The sequence below is a fragment of the Podarcis cretensis genome (assembly GCF_951804945.1).
Source record: "Podarcis cretensis genome assembly, chromosome: 10".
Lineage (NCBI taxonomy): Eukaryota > Metazoa > Chordata > Lepidosauria > Squamata > Lacertidae > Podarcis > Podarcis cretensis.
Window position 1 is genome coordinate 51,635,563 of NC_137179.1, and position 12,926 is coordinate 51,648,488.

Below are 12,926 nucleotides of genomic sequence, written 5' to 3' on the forward strand. Positions count from 1 at the left end.
TTTATGATGGAAAGTTTTGCTTCAATGTATATTCATTTCTTTAAAAGCAATTACACACTGGCAGATTACAACAGAATCATTTTTGCCCATGTCCATACCTTTTGCTTTTAAAACCTACAGTGATTAGTGCAGTCGACCTTGATCTCCACTCAGGCTCTGCCCCTCAGCTTGCCCCTGATAGGGCAATTTTGAACTCCCAACCAGGAAGGCAATTCGACGGTCAGACACCATGGTGGTAATTTTGTCCTTCAGGGGTCTGAGGGGCTGCCGCCCTGGGCCTCAACTGCCACACATCTTCCCATGGCCATTGTGGTTGCATTTGTGAAAGTTTAAATGGAAGATGAGATAAAAGTAAGACTGTGTACATAGCATGACTGATCAGATGCAAGTTCTATACAATTTTCTTTTACCTCAAATGTTGTAATGTCAAAAATACAGTTTTTTATGGTGGTTAGGCAGCTCCCTCCCACCTCTAGGGGGAAATAATAATAATAATATTAATAATAATAATAATAATACCCCACCTATCTGGCTGAGTTTCCCCAGCCACTCTGGGCAGCTTCCAATCGAGTGTTAAAAACAATACAGCATTAAATATTAAAAACTTCCCTAAACAGGGCTGCCTTCAGATGTTTTCTAAAGATAAGATAGCTACTTATTTCCTTCACATCTGAAGGGAGGGCGTTCCACAGGGAGGGCACCACTACCGTGAAGGCCCTCTGTCTGGTTCCCTGTAACCTCACTTCTCGCAATGAGGGAACTACCAGAAGGCCCTCGGCGCTGGATCTCAGTGTCCGGGCTGAACGATGGGGGTGGAGACACACCTTCAGGTATACAGGACCGAGGCCGTTTAGGGCTTTAAAGGTCAGCACCATCACTTTGAATTGTGCTCGGAAACATATTGGGAGCCAATGCAGATCTCTCAGGACCCGTGTTATGTGGTCCCGGCAGCCACTCCCGGTCACCAGTCTAGCTACCACATTCTGGATTAATTGCAGTTTCCGGGTCACCTTCAAAGGTAGCCCCACATAGAGCGCATTGCAGTAGTCCAAGCGGGAGATAACTAGAGCATGCACCACTCTGGCGAGACAGTCCGCAGGCAGGTAGGGTCTCAGCCTGCGTACCAGGTGGAGCTGGTAGACAGCCGCCCTGGACACAGAATTAAACAGTGCCTCCATGGACAGCTGTGAGTCCAAAATGACTTCCAGGCTGTGCACCTGGTCCTTCAGGGGCACAGTTACCCCATTCAGGACCAGGGAGTCCCCCACACCCACCTGCCCCCTGTCCCCCAAAAACAGTACTTCTGTCTTGTCATGATTCAACCTCAATCTGTTGGCCACCATCCATTTTCCAACTGCCTCCAGACGCTCACACAGGACCTTCACTGCCTTCACTGGTTCTGATTTAAAAGAGAGGTAGAGCTGGGTATCATCTGCATATTGATGAACACCCAGCCCAAACCTCCTGATGATCTCTCCTAGCGGCTTCATATAGATATTAAAAAGCATGGGGGAGAGAACGGAACCCTGAGGCACCCCACAAGTGAGAGCCCAGGGGTCTGAACACTCATCTCCCAACACCACTTTCTTGACATGGCCCAGGAGGAAGGAGCGGAACCACTGTATAACAGTGCCCCCAGCTCCCAGCCCCAGCATAAAAGAACAGTTTTCAGGACTTACCTATTGCCAAACAAGGCATTTATTGATACGAAAAGTATAGTGATTCACAGGAATTACTATTCCAAAAGTGAAAAGAGCACATTGTGACTTTAGGACTGTAGCCTGTTAATACTTAATGCTGGAAATGTAATTTCAGAGATTACCCCAGGCATAAAATATTATACATTCAGAATAAACACCACTGGGTGATTAGCTCCCATCCTGAAAGCAAATAAGTCATCTTGTCTTTTAATTAGCAATTGATCATATTTATGATTTAATAACTGCTCCTATGAGGGGGAAAAATAGCTATCCTTACTATAATTCGATCTTTCCTTCCTTCTGGAAATACCCTCCTTAGGAAATTAAAAAGCATAGGTCAGTGCTTCATAAGGATTGCATTGTATTATTTGCTGACACTTCCCTTAGAAAGAAAAAGTGGATAACCCTCTACTCTTCTAGTCTCATTGACCACAATAGCTTTGTCCATAATGGATGACCCTACATAGCCGTAGAAACCTTATTAAAGTATATTTTAACGATTGCACCAGAGATGTGAGTGCCCTGCTAACAAACTGAAATGTCAGGTACGCTGTGACCCTCAAATAATATTAAAGCTCCCATTGAAATGCTTACCTGAGGTATTATGCTGTGACAATACATCAGTTCAGTTTCTGGTACTGTTAAAATTATTATGTGGAATGTTGCAGATTGAATCCTCTCACCAAAGGAGAGGGTTTTTTGTTGTTTTTGTTTTAAATAGACTGAGTAAAAATGAGATGTTGTCAGAGAACCTTATGATGAACCCACTTCATTAACTCTGAGAACCATTTTGAGAAAGAGAAGGAGTGAAACGTTGATTGATACTCACTCAGGCATGTCATTTTGTAAAGAGAAAGAAGTAACATCCAAATCTGGATGAACAGCCCTTTCTCTTTTTGTTTTAAATGGATGATTTTATTACATAAGCCATAAGCTTCTCATACAAGACGTGGAAGCTTCCACTTTGTTCCCGGGTTGCCACAAAAGACTTTTTTCATCATTACTTTTAAACTGCTCCCCTGATGCTTTTATGTGGAGAGTGGGGCAGTTATTACTTCTCTGGCAATGCTACTTGCAATGAGAAATATCAATGAAATACTCATAATCATAATCATAGCAAGCCCAAACCAAAATAACAATGATAAGCAATAATAATAAAAACAAAAAAAATTGCATTTTTCTTCTTTAGCCCTGGCTTCTCTCTGAATCATTTTAATGCAAGAATGGTGATGGTATTCATGCATTCAGTCTGCCACAGTAATTGCAACTTAAATTAGTATCTCATCTGTAGATTTACTCATAGGGTTAGAGGTATATAATGTGATCTATCCTGTGCCTTTTCAATATAAAGTTTAATAGAGGATAGAACTTCACTGCTTTCGCATAGAAAGGCATTGCTCTGACTTCAGCAGATTTTGTAGTGTGGTATACTTTCATTTTGTAGTGCCATCTACGAGGCTAGTCAAATCAAAGCCATGCTCTGTAGCTGTCACTGCATTTTCAAGAAGTGCCAGCACCTTCCATGCAGTGATAAATTATTACGAGAGTAAGATAAAACTGGAGTTTTATTTAGGTTACATTTACTTGCAAATTTTTTGCCACTCCAAAATGGAACGCTTCTACGTGGCAGTGTGCATGTGCTGTTTTCAATGGAGTAGATTAGTCTGAAGATTACTCTGGCAAGGGCCTCTTATGCCCTATTCCTAGAGCTCAGGGTTCACGATCGCCCCTCATCCCAACACACACGGCTTAACTAGTATGACAGGAAAGCATCAGGAATCACAAGACAGAGAAGCCAGTAGGAGAACACTTCAGTCTCCCAGGACATTCAATACAGGATCTCAAAGCAGCTGTCTTATTACAAAAGAATTTCAGAAATAGACTTGAAAGAGAAGTTGCTGAATTACAACTTATTACTAAACTGAAAACTATGGAGAAACCTGGTCTGAATAGAGATATTGGATTCTTGTCTCATTACATATGCTAAAGCTATTTTTGGTCATCTGCATACTATCCCTTGCTTTCTCCTGTAGGACTAATTGCAGTCGTTAAGTCGTCAACAGGTTTACCATACCCATTGAGTCAATCACCCATCTCCTACTACCCTTCTGAGAAAAACCCCACCCCACCCTCTCACTATATATAAGGGTCTGGTGACTTCTGTTTCAGTGTATCTGAAGAAGTGTGCATGCACACGAAAGCTTATACCCAGAACAAACTTAGTTGGTCTCTAAGGTGCTACTGGACAATTTTTAAAATTTATTTCAATCACCCCTTTACCACTGTCAATATTTTTTGTTTCCACCTTGCAAAGCCTGCCCTGGGTTTAGAATTCCATTATGTTCCTTGATGAGAGGGCTGTGGAGTGATAGAGCATGTGCCTTGCTTGCAGAAGTTCTCATGTTCAATCCTCAACATCTCAGGTCGAGGTGGGAATGACTCTTGGCCGTAATCTTGTCATCAGTTGATGCAGACATTCTTTTTTTTTATAATAATTTTTATTCATTTTCCAAACATTTTTATACAATCAACTCATATTAACTCTCACATTCATCAATTTTTGACTTCCCTCAGTTTCTCTGCCAATCTTTCATTAAAATTTCTATTGTTAACGCATTTCTGAACTTATTGCCTTTAACTATTCCTCTTCCTTTCTCCTACTTTCTTTTTTACAATATTTCTTAATTTTTCACAGAGACTCTTCAAAACCAACAAGCGTTGTCTGTGCATCACATATGCTTTTCAGATAATCTGTAAATTTTCCCCAGTCTTCGATAAACTTTTGGTCTTTTTGGTATCGAATCTTCCCAGTCAGTTTATCCAATTCCACATATTCAGTCAGTTTCATTCTCCATTCTTCCACTGTTGGAATTTCTTCCTGCTTCCATCTTTGCGCCAGAAGTATTCTTGCAGCTGTTACAGCGTATTGGAAAAGTTTACAATCTTTTCTATTAATTTCATTACCTACCAATCCTAGTAAGAAGGCTTCTGGTTTTCTAACAAATGTATATCTCAACATCTTTTTCAATTCCTTATATATCATTTCCCAGAAGCCTTTCACCTTTTTGCACTCCCACCACATATGATAGAAAGTTCCTTCTTTTTCTTTACATTTCCAACACTTATTACATGTTTTATACATTTTAGCTAATTTAACTGTACCATCTATATACCATTTTCACTGCATTTTCCTTCAACACGGTACACGCCGTGAATTTTAACTTTTCATTCCATAATTTCGTCCAATCATCATATTGTATATTATAACCAAAATCTCTGGCCCAATGTATCATTACTGATTTCACCTCTTCATCTTTTGTATGCCATTCCAACAACATTCTATACATTTTAGACAAATTTTTATACTCATTATTCAATACCTCTATTTGGAATTTTGATTCTTTTCCTTCATATCCACACATTTTACAATATTTTTTAAACATTTCACTAATCTGGTAGTAGTGCAACCAATCATAAACAACTTCTTTCACCTCTTCATAAGTCTTCATTTTCCATTCCCCCCCTCTTACTATCAATTCTCCATAAGTTATCCACCTCCCCCTCATGTTTATCTTTTTCACACTCATCACTTCCAATGGTGAAAGCCAATGGGGGAGTCTTGGTTCCAACAAATTTTTATACCTCTCCCACACCTCTATCAATGATCTTCTGAAGATGTGGTTTTCAAAACCTTTATGAATTTTTTTTCTTTTCATACCACAGATATGCATGCCACCCGAATCTCTTATCAAATCCTTCTAAATCTAACAATTCTCCATTCACTAATTTAATCCATTCCTTTAACTAACAGAGGCATGATGCTTCATAATATAGTTTCAAGATACATCTGGCAGGGCAAGAAGCCAAGGATTCAATTTACGTTATTAACAGATGCGAGAGAAAGAGGTGGCTTCTTGCCCTGCCAGATGTATCTTGAAACTATTTTTTGCCATTCTTTGAGAATTGATGCCCCTTTAATTATCGGTAGTGATTGAAATAGAAATAACATCCTTGGCAGCACACTCATCTTTATCATAGATAAAAAGGTAAAGGTAAAGGTACCCCTGCCCGTACGGGCCAGTCTTGACAGACTCTGGGGTTGTGTGCCCATCTCACTTAAGAGGCCAGGGGCCAGCGCTGTCCGGAGACACTTCCGGGTCATGTGGCCAGCGTGACATCGCTGCTCTGGCCAGAGCCAGAGCCGCACACGGAAACGCCGTTTACCTTCCCGCTGGTAAGCGGTCCCTATTTATCTACTTGCACCCGGAGGTGCTTTCGAACTGCTAGGTTGGCAGTTCATATCATAGATATCCTTCCCCAAAAAGATAGCTTCAATCTTCCCCACACCTCCAGATCCCTTTTTATCCCATTCCAAACAGGTACATAGTTATTTTGAAACAAATCAATATTCTTGGGGGTTAACCATACTCCTAAATATTTCACTTTGTTCACCACTTCCAACCCTGTCCTTTGTTGCATTTCCTCTATTAATTCTTGGTCCATATTTTTTGCAATAATTTTAGTCTTTCTTTTGTTTAAATAAAAACCTGCAACTTGACCAAATTGTTCTATTTCTTCTAGGATTCTTTTAACGCTTCCCGCTGGCTCTTCTACCATCATTACAAGATCGTCCGCAAATGCTTTGATTTTATACTCATTTTTCCCTACAGACACCCCTTTTATTTCTTTATTTTTTCTTAATGATTTTAGCAAAACCTCCAGCACCAAGATGAATAATAATGGTGATAATGGGCATCCTTGTCTTGTACCCTTTGTTATTTTAATGTCTTCCATTGTATAATTGTTTACTATCAACTTTGCTTTTTGCTCTGTATATATTGCCTTTATTCCATTTAAAAATTCCATACCTACGTCCATATGTTCCAAATTTTTTAACATAAAGTTCCATGATATATTGTCAAAGGCCTTTTCCGCATCCACAAAGATTAACATAGCTAGTTTCTCATTCCTGGCATTCAGATATTCTATTCTATTTATTATATTATCTTTCATCTGTCTGCCAGGAAGGAAACCCGCCTGATCCTTATGTATAAGATCTTGCAGTACTTTTTTCATTCTCTTTGCTAATATGCTTGCAAAAATTTTATAATCATTGTTCAACAGCGAAATAGGCCTATAATTTTAAACTTGCGTTAAGTCCGATTCTTGTTTTGGGATAAGTGTAATAAAGGCTTCTTTCCAAGTTTCCAGTATTTCCCTATTCAAGATATTGTTTACAACTTCTTTCAGTGGTACAAGTAGGGTGCTTCTCATTTCCTTATAGTATCTAGCTGTGAATCCATCTGGTCCTGGGGCTTTCCCCTTTTTCAATTCGCTTATCGCCTCTTTAATTTCTTCAATTTCAATTGGGGCATTCAAGTTGTCTTTTTTCTCCGTCGGGATCTTCTGCACTTCTTTTTCCTTTAAGAATCTTTCTATCTTCCTCATATTATTCTCTTCTTTATTTTTGTACAGTTGTCTATAAAAGTCCAGGAATCCTTTTCTAATTTCCTTTGGGTCGTCTATTTCCGTACCTTCAATGATTTTGTTTACTGTATTCTGCTCTTTTCTTTATCTGCCACGCCAGCCATTTTCCTGATTTATTCGCAAATTCAAAATTTATTTGTTTCATTCCTTTTATATTCCCTTCTACTTCCTTATTTATTATCATTGCAAACTGTGTTTGTAGAGTCTTTATGTTTTGTCTTATCTTTTCGTTATTTGGTTTTTTTATCAGTTTTTGTTCATTCTCCATTATTTGTCTCAATAATTCCTTTTTATTCTTTTCCCTATTTTTATTTTTCAGGGCATTTTGTTGAATGAAAAAACCCCTCATCACAGCTTTGCTGGCGTCCCAGACCGTACTCATTTTTGTTCCCTTATTACAGTTATTTACAAAATATTCCGACAGGTTCTTTTGAGCATTTTCTACTACTTTCTGATCATCTAGAAGATAGTCGTTTATTCTCCATCTAAACGTTCTTTCTTCAAAACCTTTTAATTCAAATTTTATTGCACTATGGTCCAAAATCACTCTTGGCTGAATTTCAATTTTCGAGATTCTTGGGGTTAATTCATTTGAGACCCACACCTGGTCTATTCTTGACATGGATTGGTTTGGTTCTGAATAAAACGTGAATTGTTTCTCCAATGGGTGTCTAAGTCTCCAAATGTCAATCAAATTGCAATTCTTAGTCATTGAGAAAAAAGTCTTAGGTAATTTCCCATCTTTACTCACCTCTGTTGTTCTCAGTCTGTCCATTTCCATTGACACCACTCCATTCAGGTCTCCCATTATTATAATTTTCTGATCCATATATTCGAACAGTCTTTTTTCTAAATTTTTATAAAATTCTGTCTTGCTCATCTTTAAAAATTTGTTGAGCTTCAATTTTTTTTTCCTGATGTACAAAACTACTCCTCTTTTTTTACTCCTATCTGAAGATATAAATTCATTTCCCAGTCTTTTATTAATTTTTTTATGTCTTCTTGCCACATGGGTTTCTTGTAGACAAATGATATCCAAATTTTTCTTTTTTAGATGTTCTTCGACTTTATTTCGTTGTTTTTTTAATTGTTAATCCCATTAATATTCCAGGTCCATAACTTTAACCCTATTTTTGCCATTTTGAATTCTTTATTACAATTTTTATAATTCGTCTACCTCTTCTTCTTCTTCTTCTTTCTCTTCTTCTTCCCTCTTTCTTTCTTCCTCTAATTCATCCGGGTCCACTCCTCCTGCCGCCTCCATTCCTGGTTCCACTTCTCTTGTTTTTTCCTCATCACTTCGCAGCTCTTTATATTTTCTAAAAAAAATTCCTATTTCTTCCGGACTCGTAAGTCTATGTCTTTTACTTTTGTAAATAAAAGAGATTCCTTCCGGGTATTCCCATCTGAATTCTATATTATTTTTCCTTAAAATCTGAACTGTTGGTTTATATGGGTCTCTCCGTTTAAGTAGCCTGATCGGGATGTCTTTAAAAATAATTATATAGTTTCCTTCAATGTTTAGCCTGTTCTCTCTATTTTTCTGGAGTATCAAATTTCTCATCTCTCTGTCCTTAAAGGTAATCAGGCAGTCCCCTGGAAATTTTCTTGCCTTAGCCGATCTTATCTTCCTTTGAAAAGCACTTTGCACCGATCTTGCCACCTCATCTGCATTCCTCTCCATCCATTGTGCAATCTCTTTTATTAACTTCTCTTTAATATTTTCTCCTTGCACCTCTGGAACCATCCTCAATCTTAAGTTCACTTCTCTCTGCCTGAGTTCATTCATAGAAATCGCATCCCAGACTTCCTCTTGTGTTTTATTAATTTCCGACATTCCCTTCCTTATTTTTTCTTCCTCCTCCTTCACTTCTCTCATTTCCAATCTTGTCTTTTTCAACCCCTCTTCCAAATTCTGTGTCCTCTTACTCACATCCTTCAATTGCCCTTTCTGTTCATTAATTGTAACGTCAATTTTTTTGTCCATTTGGCCCATCCTCTTATCCATTTGCTCTAATTTTGCTTCTATATTTTTTTCACTCTGCTTAATATTGGAATTGATCTCTGCAAACATTTTCAAGATCTCTCCTTTAAAGTCCGCTTCTTGTTTTGATCCTCTCCTCTCTACCGGTGTTCCTCCCTCCCCCCCTTTCTTTTGTATATGAGACATTGTAGTTAATTTCCGAACACCTGATATGATATACAGTCAAAGACAATCAGTATATATACGATCAATAACAATCAGTATTCAATCTTAATATAAATCATTAAATCACTTCTTTTCAAAAAAAGGCGTCAAACAAAATAATTTTTTTTACCCTTCCCAATTCTCATGCACTTAAACCTGAATATTAATCAATTTATATATATCAATTTTTCCAAAATAGTTTTCACAAATATATACTTATAGGGGGGGACACTAATAAATTTTTAAGATTCACACTTTTGAGAGATCAATCTCCCACTGCATAAAAGAAATTAACTTCCTTTCTTCTTGCCACCACTTAGGCTATATCCATACTGACTTCTTATTGAAGAAATGCCCTCTAAATAATGCTGTCTAAATTTTTGTAATCCAATAACTATATATTGTATTCACAAAGTTATAATCCAATTATGTGGCCAAAGTTATTAAAAATGCTGATAGGTATTCCAATTATATCCAGAAATGTCCAAGGGGCACCAAGTATATCCAAAGGTAGGAAATAAAAAAGAAATATCTAAAGGAGTCTGACCACAAATAATTGTAAAGGCTGCCAGTCTCCTTATTTTGGAGTGATATTTTTGAGTTCAAATGTGAAAACAGTAATATTTTTAAGTTCAAATGTAAAAACAGAGGGAGAAGAGAAGAAGAAGAGTGGTCTTTAGTTTGACAGTCCAGACTAATCCAATAATAGGAAATGAAAAATAAAAATGAAACACGGAGGAGTGATTAATTCAGCTCCAATTTTCCTTAGCTCCAAATAAAAGTGTAGTACTGAAGACCGACAGCTAAGCTGTTCTTTCTCAGTTCATTCCGCGGACTCACACAAAAAAACCAAAAAAAGCAAAAACAACTTGGGTAGATAGCCTCATTCCAACATAGTCCCTTTTTCTTTCCTTTTATATTTAAGCGTTCGAATTTAATTAAATTAAATACAGAGGTATCCAATCATATAAAAAAATATTTACTGTTCAATATTGTCTTTCCATCCCTTTATTATATATATATTTTTTGTCACTGGATGACTTCCTTCAACTTAAAATGGAGAAACAAAAGTTCTTTTTTTAAAAAAATTCTTTTTATTAATTTTCACATTAGATCACCAAAAAGAAAAACAAATCAACGGTTACAACAGTTGTAAAAAAACCCCAACACACACAAAAAAGAAAACTAAATAAATATCAATACATAACGTATAAACAATGTCGATTTCCATTACGCTTCTTTGTCTTCTCATTTATATCTTTATATCTTTAAGTATTTTAATCATTCTTCTACACACCTATTGACTTCCATCCCTCCCAGTTTCAGGCTTCTTAGTATGAATAGTTTGTTTCTCCTGCAGTTGATAGTTATAATGATTTGCACATCGTAAGATCTATATCAGTCCTGCTATAGTTTTTAGGTTCTTGTAATTCCCTTCAATATAAATCATAAATTTATTCCAGTCATTAATAAACTTTGTATTCTTTTGGTTTCTAATTTTTTGTGTCATTTTTGCAAGTTCTACAAATTCGAATAACTTTGTTTGCCAATCACTAATTGGTGGGATACTTTGACTTTTCCAATTTTGGGCAATTAATAATCTAGCGGCAGCTGTAGCATACTGGAATAATGTCTTATCTTCTTTTTTAATTTCATCCCCAATTATTCCCAGAAGAAAAGCCTCTGGTCTTTTGGAAAATGTATATTTAAATATTTTTTTTTAACTCATTGTAAATATATTCCCAGTATTTCTTCATTTTGTCGCATGTCCACCACATGTGGAAAAAATTACCTTCTTTAGTTTTACACTTCCAGCAAAACTTATTCCCTGTCTTGTACATTTTCCCTAGCTTTGCTGGGGTAATGTACCACCTGTACATCATCTTTTCTAAATTTTCCCTCAGTGTTACACATGCCGTAAATTTCATTCCGCTAGTCCATAAATTCAGCCACTTATCATACTCTATATTATATCCCAGATCCATTGCCCATCTTGTCATGACCTCCTTTATTTCCTCATCTTTGGTGTCCCATTCTAATAGTATATCATACATTTTAGATAATAATTTGGATTTACCCTCTATTATTTCTATCTGAAATTTGGATTTCTTCTCATTCATCCCTACTTTTTTATGTTCCGTCCATATTGCGTTTATTTGGTGGAATTGTAACCAGCTTGTTAATTTCTCTTTCAGCTCCTCATATGTTCTCATCCTCCATCCACTTTCTGATCTTATTAGTAGGTCCTCATAAGTAAACCTTTTTCCTTCCATATTGGTTTTTTTGATCACTGAAATATCGATTGGTGATAGCCACCAGGGTGTTTTCCATTCAAGGAGTTTTTTATTCTTCTCCCACACTTCATATAGAGGCCCCCTAATAATATGACTAGAAAACCCTTTATGTACTTTTTCTTTGTTTTGCCATAGGTAGGCATGCCAGCCGAACCTATTGTCGAACCCCTCGAGGTCTAATAAGTCAGTATTTTCCAAATTGATCCAATCTTTGATCCAACAAAGGCAGGCTGCCTCAAAATATAATTTTAGGTTGGGTACCGAGAATCCCCCTCTTTCTTTCCGGTCTGTAAGAAGTTTGAATCTAATTCTTGGCCTTTTTCCTTGCCATATGAATTTCGAAAGAGTTTTTTGCCAATCTGTAAACATTTTAGAGCCTCTGATCACAGGGATGTTTTGAAACAAAAACAGCATTCTTGGAAGTAAGTTCATTTTTATTGCCGCCATCCTTCCCATCCACGAGAGTTTCACTCTGCTCCAGGTGTCCAGGTCTTTCTTAATCTGCTTCCATGTCGTAAGGTAGTTGTCTTGAATCAAGTTTATATTTTTAGCAGTTAACCAAATTCCCAGATACTTTATTTTTTTTTGCCACTTTAATTCCATACTGTAATTCTAGCTTTTCATTTTCATCCTTTTGCAAATTCTTCGTTAAAATTTTGGTCTTTAATTTATTCAATTTGAAAAGTTCTATTTCGTTGCGCAGTTTTTTCCCCAAAAACGAAAGTACCAAGAAGTAAATTTCTTTCTTTCTTACTTCGCTCAGACCGTTCATTGTATCAAAGACCTTTTAAAGTCACAAAATAGTTACCCTCTGCTCCCTCTTTTAGTTATCCTCTTTTCCTGCAACTTTTTGTTACTTTTGCAACAATTTATCTCACTTTTAACAAGTTCTCTAAGAGGGAGAAGTTCAAACCGTTTGCCGTTTTACCAACCTCTGCTCCACGCTCCGCTCGTAGTCTTGCGTTCCTCTCCGATTGCAGTCAAAACTGACCTCTATTTTATCTCCTTTTTTCCCCAAAGCCTTTCTTTCATACTCCAATTATAATCCAAATTAGGCTCCGATTGATTGCTTTTGAGAATTGGTCACTTGCCCTGCAAGCCTGGGGCTGCGTTCTCGAGGGTGAGACAATGGCTTCCCGGTGCCTGCTTTCTCCGCCCATCACTCTCTTTGCTCCTATTACGGAGTTACCTGGCGGCCGGGCGATCTGCAAACGGCTCCACTGGGATCCTGACCCTCTGGTTTCCCTCCAGAGGGGT

The 12,926-nt window shown here is 37.3% G+C and overlaps 1 long non-coding RNA gene across 1 annotated transcript in view; it reads left to right on the forward strand.

Moving 5' to 3' along the window:
* Window positions 1-225: 225 nt before the first annotated feature.
* The window catches only part of LOC307226008, a 113,307-nt gene continuing 100,606 nt past the window's right edge, over window positions 226-12,926 (forward strand). The window contains exon 1 of the long non-coding RNA XR_013843242.1: window positions 226-351. This is a non-coding gene — a long non-coding RNA (uncharacterized lncRNA). The remainder of the gene's footprint in view (window positions 352-12,926) is intronic.